This window comes from Phragmites australis, chromosome 17 (genome assembly GCF_958298935.1).
Source record: "Phragmites australis chromosome 17, lpPhrAust1.1, whole genome shotgun sequence".
NCBI classification, from domain to species: Eukaryota; Viridiplantae; Streptophyta; class Magnoliopsida; order Poales; family Poaceae; genus Phragmites; species Phragmites australis.
In genome coordinates this window covers 678,154-690,257 of record NC_084937.1, presented here as the reverse complement: position 1 = coordinate 690,257, position 12,104 = coordinate 678,154, and the positions used below count along the sequence as shown (strand labels likewise).

Sequence of the window (12,104 nt, the reverse complement as noted above, 5' to 3'; positions counted from 1 at the left end):
AGGCATTCTGATCGCAAGGCGATTTGACCCCATTTTAGGACATTGGCACGGACCTGGCAGCCGAACCATAAGTGCTAGAGGGTCGGTCTTACTCTCATTCGAAAGCTCATTAAAAGCTCTATAAGCATGCCAAAGGAAGGCGTTTTCAATAGAGGGGTTCGCGAGGGAGGGCCGATCGTTCCCCAATTTTAGCGGTTTGGTACAAGGTCCCGGAATTGGACCTTCAAACGGTGATTCACTGGTCGAGGCGAGAGCTAACGGGCTGGGCTAGGCGTCTAAACGAAGGTTTGACATGGCGCTAGACGATGAAATCATTTTATATGGTACTGCGAGTCCCTGTTTGCCAAATGGACCGATCGTTCATGAAAAATAACAGTGGGACGGCAAGCTCTGACTTCCCGATTGAGACCTTCGGCTGGCTGCCCTGGAAAAACGAATGCAATAAAAGGGACTCTGTCTACGCTCAAATGACGGCAAGACATGTCAGTCGAGTGTGGCAAAACGTGAAGTCGGTCCCAAGCACGTCGACCAGTGAATGGGCGATCGTTCGAACTTAAGCATTCTGATCGCAAGGCGATCTGACTCCATTTTAGGACATTGGCACGGACCTGGCAGCCGAACCATAAGTGCTAGAGGGTCGCTCTAGGGCTCATTCGACAGCTCTCTAAAAGCTCTATAAGCATGCTGAAAGAAAGCGTTACGATTTGAGGGGTTCTGGAGGGAGGGGCGATCGTTCCCCCATTTCAGCACTTTGGTGCAAGGTTCCCGATTTGGACCTTCAAACGGGGTTTCACTGGTCGAGGTGGGAGCTACCGGGCACGGCTAGCTTTCAAAATGAAGGTAATGAATAGTGCTAGACGACTTCACCAATTAGAATGCTACTGCGAGTCCCTGTTTGCCAAATGGACCGATCGTTCAAGAAAAGTAACAGTGGGCCGGCAAGCTCCGATGTCCCGATTCGCACCTTTGGCGGGCCGCCATGACGAAAGGACTCGGGAAAAAAGGGACTTCGTTCTCACTGAAGTCTCTCTTAGACATGTTTCTTGGTTGCTGCGAACTTTCAGACCGGTCCCAATCACGTCGACCAGTGAATAGGCGATCGTTCGAACTTGTGCACTTGGGAAAAATAGTGGTTTGACTCCGTTTTTAGACGTTGGAACGGCTGTGGCGGCCGAACTATGCGACCAATGAGGCTCGTTGGACTCCCATTTAAAAGCTTTTGAGTTGTTCTAATTGCATGTACAAATTCAAGATTACAATTACAGCGGTTCGGGAGTGAGAGGCGATCGTTCCCCCATTTCAGCAGTTTGGTGCAAGGTTCCCGATTTGGACCTTTAAACGGTGATTCACTGGTCGAGGTGAGAGCTACCAGGCTCTGCTAGGCGTCAAAATGAAGCTTTCTAGTGGCGCTAGACGAGGGTACAGTTAAACTTGCCGTTCCAAGGTCAGAGTGGTCTAGGAAAGCCTTCGTTTACGAAAAGAGACGGTGTAGCGGCAAGATCCGACATCCCGCTTTGTACCATTGGCGGGCTGCCAAGGCCGATGGAACCGAAATAAATGGACGTCGTAGCCTCTCGAGTCTAGCTTAGACCCGTCTCTTGGTCCCTGCAAACTTTGAGATCGTTCCCGATAACGTCGACCAGTGAATAGGCGATCGTTCGAACTTAAGCATTCTGGTCGAAAGGCGATATGACTCCATTTTCAGACATTGGCACGGACGTGGCAGGCGAACCATAAGTGCTAGAGAGTCGCTCTAGATCTCATTCGAAAGCTCTTTAGAAGTTCTATAAGCATGCCGGAGGACAGCGTTATGATTCGCGGGGTTCTGGAGAGAGGGGCGATCGTTCCCCCATTTCAGCAGTTTGGTGCAAGGTTCCCGATTCGGACCTTCAAACGGCGATTCACTGGTCAAGGTGCGAGGTACGGGACTCGGCTAGGTGTCAAAATGAAGGTATTGAATGGCACTAGAAGAGGGTCTCGTTGCATTTTCTATACCGGGTCCCGTGTGGCCGAGGGAAGCGATCGTTTGGGAAAAATAACAGTGTACCAGCAAGCTCCGACTTCCCGATTCGCACTTTTGCCGAGCTGCCAGGGCCTATCCGATAGACTTAAATGGACTCCGTTTTCTCCCATGTCTGAGTTAGACACGTCTCTTGGTCGCTGCAAACTTTGAGATTGGTCCCGATAACGTCGACCAGTGAATGGGCGATCGTGCAAACTTGTGCATTTGGTGCGAAAGGCGATTTGACTCCATTTTTGGACATGAGAACGGCCCTAGCGGCCTAGGTATTCAAGCTAGAGAGCTCCTTAATATTTCATTCGAAAGATCATAAAAAGGTCTACAAGTGAGCCGAATTTCAGCTTAAAGAATAGAAGGGTTCGGGAGCGAGGGGCGATCGTTCCCCCATTTCAGCAGTTTGGTGCAAGGTTCCCGATTCGGACCTTCAAACGGCGATTCACTGGTCGAGGTGCGAGGTACGGGACTCTGCTAGGTGTCAAAATGAAGGTATTGGATGGCACTAGAAGAGGGTCTGGTTGCATATGCTATTCGGGGTCCCGTGTGGCCGAGGGAAGCGATCGTTCGGTGAAAATAACAGTGTACCAGCAAGCTCCGACTTTCCGAGTAGCACCTTCGCGGAGCTGCCAGGGCCTATCCGATCGACTAAAGTGGACTCCGTTTCGCCTCAAGTCTGAGTTAGGCACGTCTCTTGGTCGCTGCAACATATTCAGGACGATTTCAATCACGTCGACCAGTGAATAGGCGATCGTTCGAACTTGTGCACTTGGGTAAAATGGTGGTTTTACTCCATTTTTAGACGTTAGAACGGCTCTAGCAGCCGAGCCACTCAAGCTAGAGAGCTCAATGTTGTTTTATTCGAAAGATCATAAAAAGATCTACAAGTTAGCCGACTTTTAGCTTAAAGTATAGAAGGGTTCAGGAGCGAGAGGCGATCGTTCCCCCATTTCAGCAGTTTGGTGCAAGGTTCCCGATTCGGACCTTCAAACGGCGATTCACTGGTCGAGGTGCGAGGTACGGGACTCTGCTAGGTGTCAAAATGAAGGTATTGGATGGCACTAGAAGAGGGTCTGGTTGCATATGCTATTCGGGGTCCCGTGTGGCCGAGGGAAGCGATCGTTCGGTGAAAATAACAGTGTACCAGCAAGCTCCGACTTTCCGAGTAGCACCTTCGCGGAGCTGCCAGGGCCTATCCGATCGACTAAAGTGGACTCCGTTTCGCCTCAAGTCTGAGTTAGGCACGTCTCTTGGTCGCTGCAACATATTCAGGACGATTTCAATCACGTCGACCAGTGAATAGGCGATCGTTCGAACTTGTGCACTTGGGTAAAATGGTGGTTTTACTCCATTTTTAGACGTTAGAACGGCTCTAGCAGCCGAGCCACTCAAGCTAGAGAGCTCAATGTTGTTTTATTCGAAAGATCATAAAAAGATCTACAAGTTAGCCGACTTTTAGCTTAAAGTATAGAAGGGTTCAGGAGCGAGAGGCGATCGTTCCCCAATTTCGACAGTTTGGTGCAAGGTTCCCGATTCGGACCTTCAAACGGCGATTCACTGGTCGAGGTGCGAGGTACGGGACTCTGCTAGGTGTCAAAATGAAGGTATTGGATGGCACTAGAAGAGGGTCTGGTTGCATATGCTATTCGGGGTCCCGTGTGGCCGAGGGAAGCGATCGTTCGGTGAAAATAACAGTGTACCAGCAAGCTCCGACTTTCCGAGTAGCACCTTCGCGGAGCTGCCAGGGCCTATCCGATCGACTAAAGTGGACTCCGTTTCGCCTCAAGTCTGAGTTAGGCACGTCTCTTGGTCGCTGCAACATATTCAGGACGATTTCAATCACGTCGACCAGTGAATAGGCGATCGTTCGAACTTGTGCACTTGGGTAAAATGGTGGTTTTACTCCATTTTTAGACGTTAGAACGGCTCTAGCAGCCGAGCCACTCAAGCTAGAGAGCTCAATGTTGTTTTATTCGAAAGATCATAAAAAGATCTACAAGTTAGCCGACTTTTAGCTTAAAGTATAGAAGGGTTCAGGAGCGAGAGGCGATCGTTCCCCAATTTCGACAGTTTGGTGCAAGGTTCCCGATTCGGACCTTCAAACGGCGATTCACTGGTCGAGCTGTGAGGTACGGGACTCGGCTAGGTGTCAAAATGAAGGTATTGAATGGCACTAGAAGAGGGTCTCGTTGCATTTTCTATACCGGGTCCCGTGTGGCCGAGAGAAGCGATCGTTTGGGAAAAATAACAGTGTACCAGCAAGCTCCGACTTCCCGATTCGCACCTTTGCCGAGCTGCCAGGGCCTATCCGATAGACTTAAATGGACTCTGTTTTCTCCCATGTCTGATTTAGACACGTCTCTTGGTCGCTGCAAAATATTCAGGACGATTTAAATCACGTCGACCAGTGAATGAGCGATCGTCCGAACTAAGACATTTAGGGAAATGGTCGATTTGACTCCATTTTTGGACATGAAAACGGCCCTAGCGGCCTAGCTATTCAAGCTAGAGAGCTCCTTGTTGTTTTATTCGAAAGATCATAAAAAGATCTACAAGTGAGACGACTTTCAGCTTAAAGAATAGAAGGGTTCAGGAGCGAGAGGCGATCGTTCCCCAATTTTGACAGTTTGGTGCAAGGTTCCCGATTGGGACCTTCAAACGGCGATTCACTGGTCGAGGTGCGAGGTACGGGACTTGGCCAGGTGTCAAAATGAAGGTATTGAATGGCACTAGAAGAGGGTTTCGTTGCATATGCCATTACGGATCCCGTGTGGGCAAGGGAAGCGATCGTTAGGGAATAATAGCAGTGTACCTGCAAGCTCCAACTTCCTGATTCGCACCTTCACCGGGCTGCCCCGGCCGAACAAACCTCCTTAAAGGGACTCTATATTCTTTCTAGTGTAGCCCAGACCTGTTGTTTGATTGCTTCAAATTTTCAGACAGGTCTGAATGACGCCGAAGAGTGAATGGGCGATCATCCTTACGTGTTGCCTTGAAAAGAAAGGCGATTTGACTACGTTTCTTGACTTTCAAATGGCTCTAGCGGCCGAACTATCGGAGCTAGAACGCTGGGCGACATCTCATTAAAAAGGTCTTTAAAAGTTTTATAAGCCTGCGGAATATCAGACATGAGAATGGAAGGGTTCGGGAGTTACACGCGATCGTTCCCTCATTTCAGCAGTTTAGTGCAAAGTTCCCGAATCGGACCTTCAAACGGCGGTTCACCGGTCGAGGTACGAGGTACCGGGCTCGGCTAGGCGTCAAAATGAAGGTATTGAATGGCACTAGAAGAACGTATGGTTGAATATGCTACCACGAGTCTCGTGTGGGCGAAGGGAGCCGACATTCACCCAAAATGACAGTGAAGGAGCGACTCCCCGACGTCCCAATCCGCACCATTCCAAGTCCCAATACATTTTTTAAGTCCCGATATGGTCCGAGGTGCGTTGCGTTGGTCGTCCCGCACAAAGTTTCCTTCGTCACCGAGCACGGACTCCAAAATTTCGGATGACAAAACGTTCCCGAAGTGCGACGAACCGGTCGCGCCGCAGTACCAGTTTCGCGTGCGCGCGCCCGGTCCGAGCCCCGCGCCTTGCCGGAAAACGCCTGTTCTTTAGGGGCGGTCGGTCGGTCTCCGGGTCGAAAATTTTTCTAAGTCCGAAAAATGTTCATAGACCCAATTCGCTTCAGAAATGCCTGTGGAGGCCGACCGGACCGCGGAAGCCCCCGTTTCGGCCTATCGGGGCCTGGCCAGCCCCGAACACGTACAGTGATGCGACGGCCGAATCAGGCAGTCCCAGTTTCGACTCGGTAGGTCGAGTGGGACGAAGCGAATGAAGGGATGAGCGGTGCGATGGGCGAACCGTGGCTTCGAGTTTGGACCAGTCACGATTTCGGACGAGAGTCGAAGTTCGATCTATACGAGGAGCCCGTCGTATCAGTGTAAGAACGGCGTATCGAAGGATCGCCCTGTGCCTTACCTTGCTGGAAACCGCCTGTTCTTTGGGGAGGCCTCGTCGGTCGCCGGGACGAAAATCCTTCTAAGTCCGGAAGGATGACAAAGTCCCTTTTTCGCTTCGGAAATGCCCGAGGCGACCGACGCGTCGCAGAGGCCTCCGCATTCGGCTTATCAGGGCCTGAACAGCCCCGAAAATCGTCAAAGTTCAGCTTTCTTAGGAGGCTAGGCTGAGGCGACGGCCGGATCGGGCAGTCCCATTTTCGACTCGTGTGGTTGAGTGGGTCGAAGCGAAAGAAGGGTTGTGCGAAGCGCCGAGGGCACGCGCAGCCGAGGCCTGGAGAGATCTCTTGAGCACTCCAAATAAGTACATGTACGCCATACCCCGACTGGCCGTAACGAGATTGGACCTCTCGCGGCCTGCCCTCCTAAGACGAGTGGGTGAAAAGGGCGATGCGTCGATGCGGCCTGCAGGAACCCGACAGATATCTCAGAGATCAAAACGGATTCCTATATTCGTAGCACTTTGGATGTCGGTCTTGCGAAGCTGTGACGCTTAGCATACTCTTGACAACGAGGGATGCTGGCCGAATGAGATCTCGCCCTTGCCGGAAAACGCCCGTTCTTTAGTGAGGAGCAAGGTCGGCAGACTCACTGGAGGAGCACGCATGTTCTATTAAGCATTCTACGCCTGAACAGCGTGGTCGTGCAGGTCAACGGAGCAATTATTGTGAATCGAACGCTTCGTCTACGCCTGAACAGCGTGGGGCCATACAGATCCGTAAGACGCGACTCAGAGATCAAAACGGATTCCTATATTCGGAGGACTCTAAATGTCGATGTTACGGTTCTGTCGCGTTCGAAAAAGCCTATGCAGGGTGAGAGGCGAACAAGAATCGTTCTAGCCCTTGCCGGAAAACGCCCGTTCTTTAGTGAGGAGCAAGGTCGGCAGACTCACTGGAGGAAGCACGCATATTTTTCTAAGCAACCCGAGCCTGAACAGCTTGGTCGTGCAATTCAACGGAGCAACTATTGTGAATCGAACGCTTCGTCTACGCCTGAACAGCGTGGGGCCATACAGATCCGGAAACGCGACTCAGAGATCAAAACGGATTCCTATATTCGGAGGACTCTGAATGTCGATGTTACGGTTCTGTCGCGTTCGAAAAAGCCTATGCAGGGTGAGAGGCGAACAAGAATCGTTCTAGCCCTTGCCGGAAAACGCCCGTTCTTTAGTGAGGAGCAAGGTCGGCAGACTCACTGGAGGAAGCACGCATATTTTTCTAAGCAACCCGAGCCTGAACAGCTTGGTCGTGCAAGTCAACGGAGCAACTATTGTGAATCGAACGCTTCGTCTACGCCTGAACAGCGTGGGGCCATACAGATCCGGAAAACGCGACTCAGAGATCAAAACGGATTCCTATATTCGGAGGACTCTGAATGTCGATGTTACGGTTCTGTCGCGTTCGAAAAAGCCTATGCTGGGTGAGAGGCGAACAAGCATCGTTCTAGCCCTTGCCGGAAAACGCCCGTTCTTTAGTGAGGAGCAAGGTCGGCAGACTCACTGGAGGAAGCACGCATATTTTTCTAAGCAACCCGAGCCTGAACAGCTTGGTCGTGCAAGTCAACGGAGCAACTATTGTGAATCGAACGCTTCGTCTACGCCTGAACAGCGTGGGGCCATACAGATCCGGAAAACGCGACTCAGAGATCAAAACGGATTCCTATATTCGGAGGACTCTGAATGTCGATGTTACGGTTCTGTCGCGTTCGAAAAAGCCTATGCTGGGTGAGAGGCGAACAAGCATCGTTCTAGCCCTTGCCGGAAAACGCCCGTTCTTTAGTGAGGAGCAAGGTCGGCAGACTCACTGGAGGAAGCACGCATATTTTTCTAAGCAACCCGAGCCTGAACAGCTTGGTCGTGCAAGTGATCGTGACAATTAATGCAAACTAATCGCGCAGCCTACGCCTGAACAGCGTGGGCTGACAGGGTCGTAAAAATATGGCTCAGAGTTCAAGACGGATTCAAAAGAATTCGGATGATTCTCGGTGTCTAAATTACGGTCCTGTCGCGTTTGCAATAGGCTAGGCTTAGTGGCAGACAAACAAGCTTTGTTCCCGCCCTTGCCGGAAAACGCCCGTTCTTTAGTGAGGAGCAATGTCGGCAGACTCGCTGTGGTAGTACACGTACATTTTATGCATCCTACGCCTGAACAGCTACGTTGCGTACGGTACTCGGTACATTCATGAAAACCGCAGAGCCTCGTCTTGCCACGATAGCGGTGAAATGCTTTGACCGTGGCAATACGAACTGGAAAGCGCTCATGCTTGTCGTATGAATCACTCAAGCGAATACGCCTTGCAGTGCAATTCGGTCTGACGCTGCGATGGACCTTAAACCGTTAGCGCGAACTGTGGAGTAAACAAACGTAGCTGCGAAAGGGATTGGTGACCTTATGGCCTTTGAGGCACGGGAGAGCACCAGTATTGCGAGTAGGGCTACGACTCCTCGGTTCAAAAGAGTGACATCCCAACTGTGTCGGCTCTCGAAGTCGGTCTCAGTGCGTTGAAGCTCCGGCATCAGAGACTATATCTATATCGGGGCACCCGCTACTCTGTTGAGATAAGGGAAGACCCCCGGTGGCTGATGTCTCTCAACGAAACGCCTCCTCGGCCGCGGCTGAGTTTGTGTCGTAAAGAGCGGAGCAGTACGCCTCTTTGTGTTTTTGAGATGGGTTACGGGAAGGCGCAGTGCACTCGGCTAGGGGTGTGCGCCGGACCGTAGCTCCTTGCCCGATTCGAGCGTTTTGCTGCGTGGTCTCGGGGTCTCGATTCCAGAGAGGGCGAAGCTCTTGACACTGTAATCCATACTAGTCTTTTGGCTTTTCTGCGGTCCTCTGCTGCGTGCGGCATGACAAGCAAAGCAGTATCGTTGTACTTACAAAGCCTTCGGGCAGTTTCTATTCTCCTCGTTCCGAGCGAATGTTGGACATTGCACGACAGATGCAAAGACGTACGGTTTCTACCGACGAGTACGATGAGGAAGTCGATCCCATCTGGCCCGCAAAAAAGGGTTTTCGAGTGCCTAGTCAGCCTCTAAGAAGGACAAATGAAACGTCCTGGGCCGCGCGGCGAGACCGCCGGCCCGTGATAATGTTGACGCCGATTCGTCGGGTCGAAACAGCTATCTGGTTGATTCTGCCAGTGACATATGCTTCTCTCAAAGATTAAGCCATGCATGTGCAAGTGCAAGCTATTTTTATGGTGAAACCGCGGAAGGCTCATTATATCAGTCATGGTTCATTGGATTGTACCCAGTTACTTGGATAACTGCGGAAATACTGGAGCTAATACATGCCAACGGAGTTCTGACCGGAGACGGGAGGAACGCTTTTATTAGATCAAAACCAATCGTTGGCTTCGGCCTTCGTGTTTTTGGTGACTCTGAATAACTTTGTGCAGATCGCATGGCCTCGCGCCAGCGACGCATCTTTCAAATGTCTGCCCTATCAACTTTCGATGGTAAGTTCTATGCTTACCATGGTTGTAACGGGTAACGGGGAATCAGGGTTCGATTCCGGAGAGGCAGCCTGAGACACGGCTACCACATCCAAGGAAGGCAGCAGGCGCGCAAATTACCCACTCCCGGCACGGGGAGGTAGTGACGAAAGATAACAATACGGGACTCATCCGAGGCCTCGTAATTGGAATGGCAACACTTTAAATCCTTTATGGAGTATCTAACTGAGGGCAAGTCTGGTGCCAGCAGCCGCGGTAATTCCAGCTCAGTTAGCGTATATCAAAGTTGTTGCGGTTAAAAAGCTCGTAGTTGGATCTGCGTCTCGCACGGCTGGTTCACCGCCCGTCGGTGCTAACTGGTTCGTCGGGATGTCATGCCGGAGGCGCGTCAGCTACCCCTGCGGGGCGTGGGCGGTGCCCGTTGAAATCCTGCTCTGGTGCTCTTCACTGAGTGTCGAGGTGGGCCGGCACGTTTACTTTGAACAAATTAGAGTGCTCAAAGCAGGTCAAGTGATGGCCTTGAATATTTTTGCATGGAATAATGGAATAGGACTTCGGTCCCATTTTGTTGGTTTTAAGGACCTGAAGTAATGATAAATGGAGACAGGCGGGGGCATTCGTATTGCTACGTTAGAGGTGAAATTCTTGGATCGTAGCAAGACGGACTGAAGCGAAAGCATTTGCCAAGGATGTTCTCGTTGATCAAGAACGAAAGTTTGGGGCTCGAAGGCGATCAGATACCGCCCTAGTCCAAACCATAAACTATATAGACTGGTCCTCTGAGGGATGTCCATTGATGCATCCTCAGGTAGCCTCCGAGAAATCAAAGTTTTTGTATTCCGGGGGAAGTATGGTTGCAAAGCTGAAACTTAAAGAAATTGACGGAAGGGCACCACCAGGAGTGGAGCCTGCGGCTTAATTTGACTCAACACGGGAAATCTTACCAGGCCCAGACACTGGAAGGATTGACAGATTGAAAGCTCTTTCTTGATTCAGTGGGTGGTGGTGCATGGCCGTTCTTAGTTGGTGGAGTGATTTGTCTGCTTAATTGCGATAACGAACGAGACTCTAACCTGCTAAATAGACGTACCCGGCTTCCAAGGCAGCCGGCGGTACTAAATCTTCTTAGAGGGACAGGCGGCTCTTAGCCGCACGAGATTGAGCAATAACAGGTCTGTGATGCCCTTAGATGTTCTGGGCCGCACGCGCGCTACAATGGAGGTGTCAGCGTGTCCTCCCTGGCCGAAAGGTCTGGGTAACCCGCTGAAACGCCTTCTTACTAGGGATTGTGGCTTGAAATTGTACCACATGAACGAGGAATTCCCAGTAAAGGCGTGTCATCAGCACGCCTTGATTACGTCCCTGCCCTTTGTACACACCGCCCGTCGCTACTACCGATTGAATGTTTTAGTGAGGTCTTTGGACCGGCGCGCGGAGTTCCTTCGGGAACACCGATGCCGCTGGGAAGATGCCCAAACTTGAATATTTAGAGGAAGTAAAAGTCGTAACAAGGTTGCTGTAGGTGAACCTGCAGCAGGATCATTACCGTACTAAAAAGTGCGTGATAAGAAACGACGACGAGTCAGGGGGTCTCGGCTACTTGGCCAGTTGCGAGACCACGAGTGGGGCCTGAACTCGAAACACGTGCATGCCACGAGATTGGATGCACTGCCGGTTGAGCTGAGGCCGAACCGTGCAAAGAGAGAATTGGAATCTTGTTCCAAGCAGACAGCCCGTAACACGGCTGCTGCTCAAAATAATAATCATGCGCACCCACGAGATGGTGTGTGCACTGCCGGTTGAGCCGAGGCCGAACCGCGCAGGAAGGTCGAAACACGGCTGCTACATCCAAAAAAAGGAGATGCTAGCAGAGCTGCAAGCAATGAAGTACAAGGAAAGAACGAGAAGCAAGTCTTGCTCGACGTGCGTAGAAGGGTATGCTTCGCCTGGAGCCGTCGAGTTTTAAACAGTGAAGCCGAGTTCAGCAGGGAGAAGGTGGCAGAGTTTGGACCATTGGACTCTGCCGTTCGGATCTTTAAAGTTCTCGCAACACTGATAAAATAAGAATGCCATGTGCGAAATATGCTGTCCAGGCGGCTCTGCCGTACACTGTGACATGCTTGCAGCTCAAGGAGATTAAATAAAAGACCGTGTTCAGCCTGAATAAAGCCTAGCGAACGAGTGAGACGCGCGCGACGTGGAGACACGTGAGGCGCGTGAGACTCGCGGCTAGCGCGTGGGGGCCCGGTCGCCTTCTCCGGCGATCGGGTGTGCTTTTGGTAACCGCGATGTTGTCCTTTCTTGAGTCCCGCATTTTATGAAGCGGGCGAAAGGATGTTACGGTGTTAGCAAAGCGTTTATAACGCGCCGAAAGCGACCCTGCGGTCACCCGAGCGAGTTCTAATCAAACTCGTGAGGGGCCCACATAGGAAAACGCCTGACCCCTGGGCCGAACTATAGTGGGTAGATGTTTTGCTGCATGGAAGAACACTAAGACGAAAAGGGGCTAGTACCGATGCGGGAAGACCTCCAAGTAATCGAACGTGGTGAAGTGCGGCTCACGTCTCTAACTCGGAAGATATCCTAAAACTACCCCTGATCGTGGATCGCGGCAGA

At 51.4% G+C, this 12,104-nt stretch overlaps 1 non-coding gene across 1 annotated transcript; it reads left to right on the top strand.

Moving 5' to 3' along the window:
- Positions 1–9,154: 9,154 nt before the first annotated feature.
- On the top strand, positions 9,155–11,033 carry LOC133898102 (18S ribosomal RNA). The gene has a single exon (XR_009906116.1). It is a non-coding gene; the product is annotated as an 18S ribosomal RNA (ribosomal RNA).
- Positions 11,034–12,104: the final 1,071 nt, after the last annotated feature.